The sequence below is a fragment of the Leuresthes tenuis genome, unplaced genomic scaffold, assembly GCF_036924035.1.
Source record: "Leuresthes tenuis unplaced genomic scaffold, fLeuTen1.0.hap1 SCAF_6, whole genome shotgun sequence".
NCBI classification, from domain to species: Eukaryota; Metazoa; Chordata; class Actinopteri; order Atheriniformes; family Atherinopsidae; genus Leuresthes; species Leuresthes tenuis.
The window spans coordinates 13,416,853-13,423,380 of NW_027325360.1; positions in this window are offsets into that span (position 1 = coordinate 13,416,853).

Here is a 6,528-nt window from a genome sequence, read left to right on the forward strand (position 1 = left end):
GTGGTCCCACTGTCTCGACGGTATTGATCACACTTATATCATTGGACTTTTTTTACTAAATAGCTTTGACTCTGTTATTGCAGACATCACATTAACATTGTCAAATCAATTAACATGAATATGGTGATGCAAGGAGTGTGGACAGACGAAGACAGTAAAAACAGAAAGTTGGGGTATATGACCCCATCCAATAGTGTGCAGTTTTACTCTTTGTGAGCACGAGCAACTTGAGTTTCAGGAGTCACCTGCAAAGGAATGAAAGCATTGTGTCAAAGATGAAAAAAAAACAAAAAAAACTCTTCACATCTCTCTGCCGTGCTGTGGCACAGTTCGTGGTCACCAGCATTCAATATATATGAACTACTGTGAATTTTTATTGGGGGGCATTAAAAAAGCAGAATCGCAGTTCATCTTGGAAGCCGGAGCGAGCATGAAACTCTCAATGAAGTGTTTAAACACATGTTCTGGGTTCAGCCAGGCAGAGCCGACTGCGTGGGGTATAATCACAAACAGCCAAGTCTTAAAAGAGTCCTAATCCTGCAAGGATTACAGACAAATAATCAGTTTATGTGCACCATTACGAAATAGAACAGGGAGTAAATGAAGTATTTTTTCTTGTTTTATTTTGAGGTTAACATTCTCTAAGTATCTCTAAGATACTTAGCCCTAACCCTAAAATAATGGTGTTCTCAGTCAATCTATTTCTATTGTGGCCACTTAGAGCAATGTAACCCTTTGGTCTTGAGATAATGGTCTTTATACAAACAACACGTGCCTGCTGATGGAAACTGATAACTCGATTAAAATGAACAAGTCAGAAGCATTCATGGAAAGAGAGTGAAGCAGTGGAAGACTATATTCATAGTTTATAGGGGTGTGCAGAGAAATTCATTGCGCTTTCATCAACTTTTGGTTTGGAGGTGGCATGAAGTAGATCCAGTTAAAGGCTGGGCAATATCGTAGACGGATTAGAAGTCAAGTACCTGGAAGATTTCTATGTGAAGACAAGGAGAAGATGCAAACTACACTCTGAGAATAGAACTCTCTTACCGCCAGACACCGGTGCAAACCGTTTGGCCACTTTGCTGCCATAAAGTGCAATATATTCTGATTCAATAGGCTTTTCTCTTCCCTCAAATCACAGATCCACTAACTTCACTCTATACGTCAACCTCCTCCAATGTGTACTGTCAGAGTCCATCATCCGTGGTATCAAATGAAGGACACCTTTGCTTGTAGCCTTCATGAATAAACTGGTGACATAACATTTGCTACAGGGGTATGACCCTTTTCTCATGCAGGGATAAATTTGTAAATGATAAAGTCGCAGGTCAGTCAGTCAGTGCACAGAAAGACGGTAGAGAGCAGACAGCAAAGTGAGTTATGTCCTTTCCATTTCCGCATACTTTGCATTGTACTGTATTTACAAGGTTGAATCTTTATGGGGACGGATCATAAAAGCAGAGTAAGAAAGTTAAAAAAACGAATAGTCAGTGATAGACAGATACTGTACTTCTACTGGCTTTGGATGAGGAAGATCATCCAACACGGTGCTTGAAGGAGGCACTGGCAGAGGAAGCCATACTTAGAATTTCACATCTATCGGAGTATACATCTACCTTCGTCAGTAGCAATCAAGGTTAACACTGTTTTGAAATGAACAGCCACTGGAATTAATATTTCTTGCACAGGTGAAATCAAAAACCTTCTAAGGGCTTTTTACTGATGCAAATAAAATAGCAGATTAACCAGCCAGCAACAGCTATTTAACACTACTAACATTACTTTACAGAGCAGAGAAGACCAGAAAACTAGTAAGATTCAGTTGTCATCCCTTTTATTCTTTTTTTTAAAGTCTTCCACTGTTGTGTGCGTCTGTTGAAATACTCTACATTTTTTCAAGTGGCCTGCTGGTTATCTGGTAGCTTTTCTGACTGTGGTGTAAGGAAACACAGCACAAGTGTACGTGTGTGTGCATGAGTGTGTGGGTTTATGAAGCCCATTCGCTTGAGTTCTCTTTATTTGTACGTGTGTATTAACGCTGAGATAAAAGAATCAATATCTTGCATTGTTATTCACAGTGCTATTTGTACTTTTCCTGAACTCAGTTAGATTGTGTATTTGTAATATTGTTCAAATGTGTGTAATCGAGTATGACACATCATCTTCAATAATGTTCCAAATGATCTATGTTGTTCAAGATTCAATCAGACAGTTCAATGGAAAATCTGTTTTCTTTTGCGACATTTCAAAATGACAAATTCTAGATACATTGTTACAATACTGTAATGTATTTGTATAAGATTATCATACAATCAGAATCAAATACCAGCCAATGCCTACTATAAGCATGGTACTATTTTCATCAGTTAACTTTAGGCATGTTATGTTATTTAGTCTTCTTACTCTTTTATTTATGTTTTATTTAACTGCAAGCAGTATTCTCAAAATGAATTTTCTATCAGTTCTAAAGCATTTTGAATAGCACTGATTCTTTTAAAAGGGGCTATATAAAGAAAGTTTGATTGACTGATTGAGGAATACGTTTATAAGTTTACATTTTAACAAAATGCATTAGCTTAAAGCCAAACAACTTGAAATGGGTCAGTTCTTACTCTGCACACAAAATACTCTGTGGCTTGTGAAGAAATACCTATTGATCCTTAGCACTCTCGCTTATATTTATGGTCTCCCAGCCAAACAGTCATTCCCGTACATGCAATAAAAATCAGCATTCAACATTCCAACATAAGCTCTTGGTCCATTTCAACCCAGTCTCTAAATCTTCCGAGACGGAATACAAACATTTCCAAAGCACCCCTCTTGCCAAGCCACTTTTTAAAGGTTAGGAAACAAGCATGACTCAAAAAGATGAAGAAACTCACACTGGCACATGTGCCAGAATGAACAGAAATATGCACACCAGTGCACATGTGTTTCCCACAGAAGAGAGCCACCAACACCTCATTTCCTTTGATTAGCAGGGTGGTCAACCACGGTGGAAAACATCTTTGTGATACGCCATCCTGCTTTAAAACCAGTTTTTTGTCAGTGAGTCCCTGTGTGTGTGTGTGTATGTGTGTGTGTGTAAGTTTGACAGAAACTTAGTGTAGCTTGCCCCAATCCTCTATGTCATTCAAGAGGAAAGCGATGTGTCTATATGTGGATAATAAGCTCCTTTGGGGGAGAACTCTTTTTCACTGTAGACCACAAACTAGTCTTTTACTTCAGATATTACACTTCACCCAAGGAACTTTCTTTTTTTTTTTCTTTTTACTGATCTAAATTATACTCTATTGTGTTGTGATTTTATATTTGGTGTCCTTGTTGCCATGGCAGAAATGCGAGTCCTATTCGAACACACATATTAAAGAATCTGCTCTCCATGTCATCGTAAAAAGCTTTCAGGGCTTTTCTCCCAGCACTACACAACCCCTCAAACCTAGGCTTGGCTATAAAAGCGCACAGAGGCTTCTAATTTTTTTTTTATCCTTTTACGTCTCTTTGATTTTTTTCAAGCTTCTTTTTACTTGAACTCCTTCAACCGCTTTCAGGCTGGTTCTCCCAGGGTCCTGCTAAGTACAGCTAATTAAGGTGTATAGACTATTTTGTTTTCATGAGGCATGCTCCTCCAGCCCCTCAAGACTACTCACCCTCACAGACACACAAACATGCCCACATTCACGAATGTATCCACATTTGAACCCATCCCTCTATCTCCTCTGGAAATGTTATGCTTTTATTTCCTTTAATTGTAATGAGCTTACCCTCATTCTCCCGTGGCCCTGGTATTCACAGTGCCAGCAGCTCATCTCAAGGTCACACAGCACTGATTTTGTTGTGGATTCACTGCCAGTATTGTCCTGCTGTCTCTATCCCTTCACCTACTGTGTATTTGTCTCCTTTAAAAACAAATCCAAAGGAAAGCAAGGAAGCTTACCCTTTTCTCAAACCTAACCAGAGAGACCAATGTGATGCATTGTGTTTCATTTCTAGCTATATTCACTCCTCTGTCATTTAAAGCAAAAATGGAGGTATGTGTGGAATTCCACTGACAAGAATAAAATTGTAGGCTTTCTCTTCCCATCTTAGAAAGAGGCCACAGAATCCCCAGTTCTGAGGAGGACAGTGGTTTCTGGCTTTTCTAGGACGTTCACCTGCTGGAGCACTCGGGGCCATACAGTCACTCATCAGTATTGCAGCCATCATACTAATTTTTTATAGGGTCTGGAAGAACCATATGGGATTTTTCAGTAATATCACCGTTCTGAATACATCACCACAAAATGAGAGCACTGCCAAGCATGGGGGAAGAGGTTTTTTTTTAGCTTGTATTTCTCACTGAGGATGTCCTCTTTTATGAGCTGCATCTTATTGTTTTTCCTTATCTTAAATCTTTTGTGTATGCAACAGCATATGCTACAGTAGAGCATACTGTGTTTTCTTGTTTCCATACACTTTTTTTTATGTTTTTCTATTTCTTCAATTTTTCTTTTGTTAGATAAGGAATCAAAACATGCCAAAAGAGTTTACTGATAAAATATCTTTTAGACAGACGCATCATGTAAGGTTTTTCATGGTTTGCCCTGCTTGCTTTTGTATAATCGTAGCAGAGCTGTGGGATAATGGATAACAACACACAAATTACTCCAGGCACATTTGCCGTTTCACACACATCTATAGGAAATTTGGTGTTTCACATCCTGATTTCTAATGGTCTAAATTAATCAAACCACACTGAGAATGCATCATCAATGCAACTGCACAGCTGATTATAGACGTTTTCCCTTCATATCAGTTTTTGCCCTCTCTCATCTTTCTATTTGACATCATTTCTCCAAATCTTAAAATTGATTATGCACAGGCATAGTTCTCCATTTGCTCAAGAAGTACTGTCTATTGTGTACTGCACAGCAAACGAGACATTATTCATTTGTCACAAGTAAAAAGGAATAGCAAAGTCAATGTTAACTGATGTGGCTGGCCTGACTGGTATGGATGATCACTTCTCATTATTACCCCTCAGGAAGATCTGTAACTGATCAGAGAGAAATTAACTCCATCCATCATAGGGCATTGTGCGACATAAATCAGTTGCTGTCTGTTGTGGTGAGGGAATTGTAGCTCTTTCACTTGACTTGCATAAGCATTAATTGAAATCCAGAAGAGCTCGGAAAAATGCATGTGGAATTATGTGCAAATATTTTTCTTTTTTTAAACACTTTACTTACAATCATTCAGTGATTATGGACATCTGCTTTAATTTGAGAGTATTCAATTCCAGAATTGAGTAGGGGTTTGTAAATAATAGCTCTTGAATATGTAGAACCCTTTTTTTCATGGGTAACTATTGACTACCCCTTGACTATTTCTTCATCAAATGAGGTGGTAAAAGGTGGGGGATTGATTCTGTGTGCCATTTGCATTTTGTGGTGCCTGCTGTGAACCTACAACATACTTAGCCTGTAAAATAAAAGTAGGAAGATTATGAACACTGAAAGTAGCAATATGAACAGTGTGGTAGGCTTTTACAACAAAGCAGTATTATGGATTTCGTGAAGTAACTTGAAGTGTAACTACTTTTTATCAGATTATATCGCCTTGGAGCAGATGGTGCATACCTAACAGGTTATGTTCAACATCAGTGTTTGGGTAGTGAGAGGATCTTCTTTCTCGTTCTCCTCCATCTCTCTCATGACTTAGAGGCCACGTGAATCCTTCAGGTTTCCATTGGAAGAAATATATACAATACTTCAGAGTTACTTCAGTTGTGTCTGTATGTTTATTTTATCCAAGAGTTGAAATAGTTCCTCTTTTTACAGTTCATTGCCTGGATGCCATCAACAATTCACTTGCACAGCCATCAGCAAATAAGCTGGCTTACTGGTTTAAATAGTTTGTTTATTTTTTATTTTCCAGAGTTACAACTGCAATATTAAAGGGGAACTCCGGTATTTTTAAACCCAGACCTTATTTCTGGCATGAAATACGTTCATCCACACACCGAGAGCAGCTTGGTGAAAGTCAACGTCATTCAGAAGATATTTAGATTACTCAAGATCCCTGTATATCCATATAACGGGAGAGAACGGGGGCATAGACGATGCAGCCTCTAAATAAGGCATTATCTGTCTTTATTTCACCAACACTTTAACACGAATGAATGAATGCACGCGTACTATTGCACTGTTAGTTCATATTCGTCTTATTTATTGTATTGTCAATGCCCCCGTTCTCTCCCGTTATATGGATATTGTAAAGTTTCATTGTGCCTCTGCTTTCGAGAGAGCTTATTTTGTTTGAATCCGCCTCATTAGGAGAGCATGAAAGTTTTCATTATCTTTCATAGCCTTTCTGTTTTCCTCCCAGAGTGGAGAGAGTTTTTGATTTGGATAACTTTCATAGCTGCACCCTCCTCAACCATAGTTACTGAGGAGAGTGCGTCAGGATTTTCACAGCCTCTTTGTTTGCTCTGTGTGAAGGTCCTCAACCTGCTGTGTTTCAATAAACATTCTTGACTTTGAACTC